Here is an 8,107-nt window from a genome sequence, read left to right as displayed (position 1 = left end):
GAACCCTCTAAAACAGAAATAAAATGTGAGTTAGTAGTGCATTACTGTGTAGAAAGAAAAAGTAATTCGTGTTGTGTCTTACCTTTTACTACCTTTGGTATTTTAAGGTTACCTGTTATATTTAATTTTACATATGAGCTATCCGTTTATCAGCTGTTTGAGTCCGGAGGTGAGGGGCCTCCTCGTGTTATTTCTACTATTGATACTTGAAGGTGTACATTGAAGTACTTATCTGGTGTTCTAGTGAGTCCGTTCCATGTATGTTAAAATTATAATTACAAAGGCATCAGAAATCAATGAGCAAGCAACCTTGTTTGCAATTGAAAATCATTTGTTGATTTAAATTAGAATATTATTTACAATTTTTATATGATTCTAAATCCTTTATTAGTTTTTTTATGTGCCTAAGCTTTGCGTCGCATTAGGGCACCGAGTGCTGCCCTCTCTTGTTTAATATATAAACTTCAAGGTGTCACACTTTGAGCATAAACTTGCTCTTAGTGAAATCTTGTTCTTAATATTCCTAAAAATCTTACTATGCGTAATAAAGCTCCAGTTTTTTATTGATTTACTTGCTATCGCTGTTAAAAATAACGTATACATTTGAAAAGTTATTTATAATTATAAAACACTATTAACAAACTTAATGCTAAAAAAAATGTCTTTAAGAGCAGTTATTAGTGTCTGCATCTTGTGTGTTAGATTTTGAATATCTTTTGTAAGTCAGATCACCATAAATTCATCATACGTATATGAAAATAATATTCAACAGTTCAATTAAATGTCATTATTGATCTGACTTAAAAAAGATTGGAACAAAGATAATACCACTTGTGAATCGCAACACATTTTAAATTCGCGGCTTTAAAGAAAAATGTGCATACTATTCCAAAAAATCTTTAGAATTAACATTCCTTGCTTAGCTATTTAAATGAGATAAAATCTTAAATTTTTAAATTTGCTGTGTCGTTTCTTAGACATGTAGAGAAATCCCAAATAAATCGTTAGAAAGTCTGAAAGAAACGCTAAGCCCAGTTTCGTCAAAATCAGCCACGTTGTTCAACGTAGCTAAAATCATCAAACCGTCTCAATTGCATCGTAATATTAAATCGTCAACAGCTTTATGTGTGTGCATCAATTTCAGCTTGAGTGGGCCGAGTGCCAATTAAAATTCGATTAGATTCGAATGTCTCACAAAAGTGAATCAAAGTATACTCTTTAAAAAAAATGTACAAATGTTGACTAGGTTTTGACACAACTGTTAAATAAACACTGAAACACTTGTCTAAATACGAGCAAGCTATGGTACTCTTTCTGAGAACAGGATGAGTTAATTTTTTTATTAATGATTCAGTAAATGTATTATAGGTACACTATAATAAAATAAAACCCATAGTCTTCGTTCGTTATCTACGGACTTTTTAGAAACCCTTTGTTTGTTCAACAATTAATGTTGTTGAAATACTCTTTTTTTTGGTTCCTGGTGAAAAGAAAACCACCCAGGACGAAGTTCTCACTGATTTTAAGATAAAAATATTTCGGCCTATGAATTAAATGCTACATGAATCGCGTTAGAATTAAGACAGTACTTGCAGTTCACACGGTGTTGAAATATTTCGCTTGCATAGGTCCATTTCCCAAGGGCGGTAAGAAATATTTTGTTCTTGCACAACTGGAGTCCACTCTAGTGTCCTCGCTGGGAGCAGTTACGGAGTTTTTTTCCTTCTATTCTACGTTCTTTCGCATAAATGGTTCTGACAGTGGATAAAGAATCGGTGTCAAGGAGTTTAGTCTAAAACAATTGCCACTGGACAGAAATAGTTGGTCTTGTCACTTATATCCCAGGGGACTAAATAACAGTAGGTGATATTGGTGATATAAGCGAATCTGATATTGACAGGTTTAGTTAAATGTATCTCATAATTTAAGAGAAAATTGAGTTGGAATTATAGTTGCATATTTAAGGTAGCAGCTAATTTTTATCTTTTTTTATCTACTTCAATTCTTCGTATTGCATTTTTGGTCAGCTTTGTCACAGATTCAGTTTTTATTTTTGGCACTGCGAAGGGAGTAGAAAACCACAATGAAATGTAACAAAACTCTAAGACATTTGCAGACACGCCACTATGGTTTTGTATAGACGATATTTATTTCATAACTATTTAAAAAATTGTTTGTATTAAAATTATTATTTTTTATTAAAATTATTATATATTAGACCAGCTGGTCTCCAGGTAAAAACCAAATGGGTGCTTTTTGGTACATCTTATTCTTCCAACGCATCTTCTTGATATAAAACCATATCTAAATTTCATACCTAAAAATATTGAAGCTATAATTTATAGTTGGTACATTTTGAAAACATTTATGGATTATATTAGATTATGGATATTAATGGATATCCATTTTTGTTATATATTTAGGATATGTTAATTTCCTTTATACACAAAATTGTTTTGGTCCTAATTATTTTATTAGAATTATTTGAACAAATATTAACTGTGACTTCTATAAAGTTTATTGAAGCAGTTAAAGAAAATATATTATTTTTTTAATTAAAAACTTTAATTACTGTTGATAAAGAACAAAAATGTCAATATTCCGACACTTTGACACATCTCCGAAAAAACTCAATGAGAGAGTTATACTTTATTCATCTATGCTGCCCAAATATATCAGGTTGCTACATCACACAGCATACTAATCAATCCGTAATTGGACATATATAAATTACATATAATTACATGGTAAAATAAAATAGAAAGGAAACATTTTTTTTTCCCTACAGTTTCCTTTTACAATCAATTTCAGTCTATACATCAAATACAAATATTTCAATTCATTCCTTTTTTTCTTTCCCTTTCTGTTCCTTCAATTTCACCATTTCACAATTTTTAATTCAACCGATCAACAAATTCACTTTCCCGAATTCACCCTTCTAGATCCTCTCCAGAGACCCGCTAAACAAATTCAATATTAGACGGCAATGCGAGATAAGACCATCAATAATAGCCACAGCAGTAGATCAGTTTACCAAAAAAACAAACAAATAAATAAATTCTACGAGAACAAGACTAACAAATAGATTCAAAGGAAAATATAATTAAAAGCCGGTTACAAGAAGCACTTGAATGGATAAATAAGTTTTAAAAAAATAAATAAATAATAGTACTAATAAAATAAAATAATTTAATGAATAAATAAGTTAAAAAACACAAATCGACAGGTCCACATAACTAAATCGATATAATTCACTTTTCTCCAATCTTCAAAAATAAAATAATGTATTAACAAACATTTGAAAATAAATTAATAACATTTTTTATTATATATTATTAATTTCAAGCAATCGAAAAAATGTCGGATGAATATACTAAAATGATTCGTTTAGTCATTATTTTTAAATAATGAAGGAAATAAAATTTAATTTCTATGTATTAATTCAAAGACAGATAGATTACAATTGAAAAAGTTACATTTAAAATGTAAAAGGTTACACTTAACTTGGAAAAGGTTTAAATTTACTTGGGAATATTATATTTAAAATAAACAGGCTACAAACAAACGCCTTAAAAAAAAAAATAGGCGAAATACACAGGTTGATATTCTGCCTTATACTACTTTTAACGACCTTCCTTAATAATGTCCTTAATTACTTCGAAAAAATCATACCAATTGTAAAATTTTTACAATTTTTAAAAACAGTAGTTAAAATTTATCTATATCCATAAATCTATTTTGACCGCTATCTACACCCTCTCTAGACTTAGAAGTATGGCTGTCCACATAGCATGCAACATTACCTAACATTTTATCGATTTAAAACAATATATATTTTAGGCAGAAGTAAACATAGGTTTTTTTTTATTTATTTATAATTTTGTAAATATCTTTTTTCCCCCTCTATTATGTATATTACCATTTATTGTTTACCTAATTTAAATATTTTTTTACAATGTTTACTTTAAAATGATTTTCATTAATGTGGCATGCCAACTGCCATCCCCACTCATCCCAATACAAATGGCTCACTTTGACTTTGACTCCCGTCAAAATAGGTATGAATTCTATCTCATCATTTGATTTTATTCTTTTCTTTTTTCATCTCTTAATTTGTACTTTCTTTAATATTTCTTCTCTTTTTTTATCTCTTATCTATCTGTTACTATTACCCTTTTCATTTACTGTTTACAACCTTTAATTTTTCTTTTTATATTTTACTTTTCATTGTATACCCCTGTTATTTTCCACTTATGTTTTTTCTTTCTTTTTTTTTGTAACTATGTCAAGTGTTTGTATCTTTTTTAGCCCTGACGAAGCCCTGCAACGTGGGGCGAAACGTTGGCTCAATAAAAATAGTAAAATCATTTAATCATTGAGTTTTTTTGACCGCACCCCGACCATGTTCCATTCATCTATACACACGGTCAATCAATAATCTTCCAGTAAACATAGTTTAGTTTCCCCAATGGCGGTGAATGCCATGAGCGCGGAGAAGAAACTCCTACTTTCATTTCACAACTTTCTCACCAGCATCCTGTCCAAAGGACACTGCAGAGATCCGCAGGACACACAGAGGAAGAAAAGGAAAGGAAAGGAAAGAAGGAAGAAGGTAAGTTACGTTGAGGCGACGGAGCACAATAGGCACGGAAGGACTGAGCCTTCTCTCCGCTACTGATTTTGTTAGCGCTAATTGGGTTCGTTCGTCTCATAGCGAGTCTAATAGAGTTTGTACTTTGTTTGTTCTATCCTACCGCCTAAATCTGTTATCCCCCTTAACAAATCGCTTTATCCTCGAATATGTGATCCTTTTACCATTGTTCTTAACCGAAATGGAACATATTTCTCAAAATATGGCAGCTAACATAAGAGAACGTTGATCATATTTATTATGTTTATTTCGATTTCTTGTTGAGTCTGGTTGTATTATTGAATCATTATAAATTACATCATTTTAGCCTCAACCTTTTTATTAATTTATTTTAATCATCACCAACCTGACGATTATTAAGAATTCTCAATTTCACAGCGTCACATACACTTTATAAAATACTTGCAGGCTATTACGTCTAGCTCTTATTTAATTTAGTTACTTAAATTTTATCATTATCAAATTTAATTTGCTACTTCCAGAAATTACCTTATTAACACTATCCACGATTAAATAGTATAGTGTTATGACATAGTTTCATTAAGCAGTAAATCAAATTGTATAGTTGTTTGTATAGTTATAGATCAAATAATATAGTGTTGATAAGATAGTTTCTGATAAGAGTAGATCGAGTTTTCAAATAAAAAAATTAGTAATAAAAGATTAATTAGATAAGGAAAAATTAAGTAACTATATTAAATAAAAATAGTAGTACAAGAGTCCAAGAGGAAAAAAAGGCAGTTATTTTACCCCAATTTTTTATTACTTTAATGAAAACTATGTATAATTACTAATCGAAATTGATGAGTCTACCAAGTCTAGGTAGCGAGAATGAAAAATGGCGGCTGTTTCAAAACGTTAAAGAAAATTTAATTTTTCATTCGGAGTTCTATATCTATAAAAATACCGAAAACACTAGAAAACCAATGGGAACATCATTTAAAGTAGAGTAAATTTGCTAAAATATGATCCCTAAAAGAGCTTTTTACGTTCAATAGTATTCGAGATATAGCTTTTTAAAAAGCAACATTTCATAAAAAAAAAATGTACTGAAAGATTAGTAGTAAGTGAATTTATTTTGAGAAATCTATATCTTAAAATACATTCGACGTACATATGTCTATTAGGACTTAAATTAAAGGGAGTTCAATAGACTATAAAGTAGTTTCCTTTAGAAAGTAGTATATTTTAGTATATTGACATAAAAATAAATTTCTAATAAGGTTGAGGCTAAAAGGATTTAAGTTATCCTAATTGATATTTAAATTGCTTACTTTAGGTGTAAATAGATCAATATAATACCTATAATGCTAATAACATTTAAATTTGAATTTTTTTTTTTAAGTCTATAGATTTTGGAAGTAACCAAGGGCCAGTACGGTACCATACGATTTAAATAAAAATGATCGAAAACTGAAAAAAAAAATTATCAAAAAAATTAATTATTCACATTATAAAGGTATCACGATAATTTTAATTACGGTTTTTAAAAGATTCATCCAGATTACATTAATGTTAGTATTATTTTCTATTTCTTTGCTTCGATAATTGTCAAATCTAGTAGGTGTGTTTATGGAAAATTGAAAAGGAAGCTTTGGTACTCTTAAATACTGGTTAATTACTAACCTGTCAGCATTTCACCAAATCAGGAATCTTCAAGTCTAAAAATCACATTAATATTTATCGAACATAGAAAGCACATCTCACTTCAACAGACTAATAGGGGTAGTATAAATAACCCCTGAATGGTAGGACATATACTGAAAGAAATACTATTAGTCCATTTAATTTTTTGTTTTATTATACATTCTTCTACCTATGTAAGCCATCACTAAGGTGTGACAGGTCCCAGATAGATAATGCTATCTTATCTCTTATTTACTCACCCGTCCTCTTTGTTTGATCTAGTTTCCCAACGATATAACCTGCTACTTATACTAATAGGTTCTGGGAATAGAAAATAATAATTTATAAAATAGGTTTAAATTCAACATGGATCTATTTACCCATTGATATTACTATGAGATATTTGTGTACGAAGGTAAAATTTATTTTAATGTTATTAATTGGTCAATACGATTATAAAAAAGGAAAGTCCTTTTCGATGTATTTTATATGAATATAAAATGCTAATCTTACAAAATAAGAGGTTATGGAACTTTTCTCATGCTTGTAAGAGATAGATGAAGACTAGGCAACGGTACTAAAGATGCTGAAATAGTAGCCGTCCGTGATTCAGGTGCCCCTGGTTATGTCATCGCTCTATTCATAGTGACCTGAGGGAAAAATAGAACTAGTGGTAGGAAATAGAAACAGTTTGTTTTAGGGAAAATAGAGTGTGTGAGGTTAAACGCATTTTGTTATGAGCCATTAATTTATATTTATATTTTACAATTTTTAATTATTGCATGAAGAAGAATATTGAGAATTGTAGTGTTTACTGGAGCCAGTTTTAATAACAGTCCGAAAAATAATTTTAAATAAATGAAATGAAAGTGGGCAGTTATGGCATATTACTGAATTTTCTCCTCTTGTATATCCTCCAATATCCAAATACATGCATACAAATTGTGAAAATAATTAGAAGAAAACATATAGATGAAGAAACAAATGAGCCCAAAATTTTAAGGCACAGAAAAAAAAAAAAAAAATACACACACAAATATACTAACTTCATTTTTAATACTGAGATTAAATATTTAAATACAATTTTAAAAAGTAAAATGTTGGTAATAAGTGTTAATTAAATTTATTTTATTTTAACTAATTTAATTTAAATTTATTGAAGATGTTTTCGGCTTCAAGTTCTATTCAAGAATATCACTAACTTCGTGGCACTATCTTGTTGATCCAAGGGAAGGTGTCGTTTTGCGTTTTTCAGCATAAATCATTATATAATAAAAACAAATATTTTGACTAAAGTTAATAATTTAATTAATCAATTAATATGTATTTACACTTGCATATATTTACTATACGAATGGGTTAAAAATAAAAAGGCACAAGTGATAATTTTGTTAATAAGATTTATCGCTGCTATCTACCTGAACCTGAACCAAATCTACCTTTCAGTATTGTCAATGCAGTGCAATTATAAATAATTATTGGCAAAACTTGGTTTTAGCACAAAGAAATAGCGACAAAAAGTCTGATTAACAAAACTTGTATTTAGTTGGTTAATTAGTTAGTAGTTAGTTAGTATATCACAAATTAGTTAGTAGGTATACTTCACTTCGAATTTTAATTATGTTAATATGTTTGAGAGTTAAAACTTATTTCATCAATGGTATTAGAATTACACGGTCACAAATAAAAAAAAAATGAAATTTGTATGATCATAAATATATTATTTTTATCATATTAATCAGTATTGTCACCTAAAAAGTCATTATGATATGTACTTAGGTATTCACTTATTTATAAAATACTTTTCTTAATTATGAAAAATGATTTAAT

The 8,107-nt window shown here is 28.9% G+C and overlaps 1 protein-coding gene across 1 annotated transcript in view; it reads right to left on the bottom strand.

The window, feature by feature from the left end:
- The window catches only part of LOC106690952 (uncharacterized), a 101,041-nt gene extending 94,625 nt beyond the window's left edge, over positions 1–6,416 (bottom strand). The window contains exon 1 of the mRNA XM_014436561.3: positions 6,278–6,416. The gene's annotated coding sequence lies outside the window, so the exon portion shown is untranslated. The remainder of the gene's footprint in view (positions 1–6,277) is intronic.
- Between the last annotated feature and the right edge of the window lie 1,691 nt (positions 6,417–8,107).

Source organism: Halyomorpha halys, unplaced genomic scaffold, assembly GCF_000696795.3.
Source record: "Halyomorpha halys isolate HHAL.00 unplaced genomic scaffold, Hhal_1.1 Scaffold1988.1, whole genome shotgun sequence".
In the NCBI taxonomy this organism is placed as follows: Eukaryota; Metazoa; Arthropoda; class Insecta; order Hemiptera; family Pentatomidae; genus Halyomorpha; species Halyomorpha halys.
The sequence above is the reverse complement of the archived record's forward strand: the minus strand, read 5'-3'. Positions and strand labels throughout refer to the sequence as shown.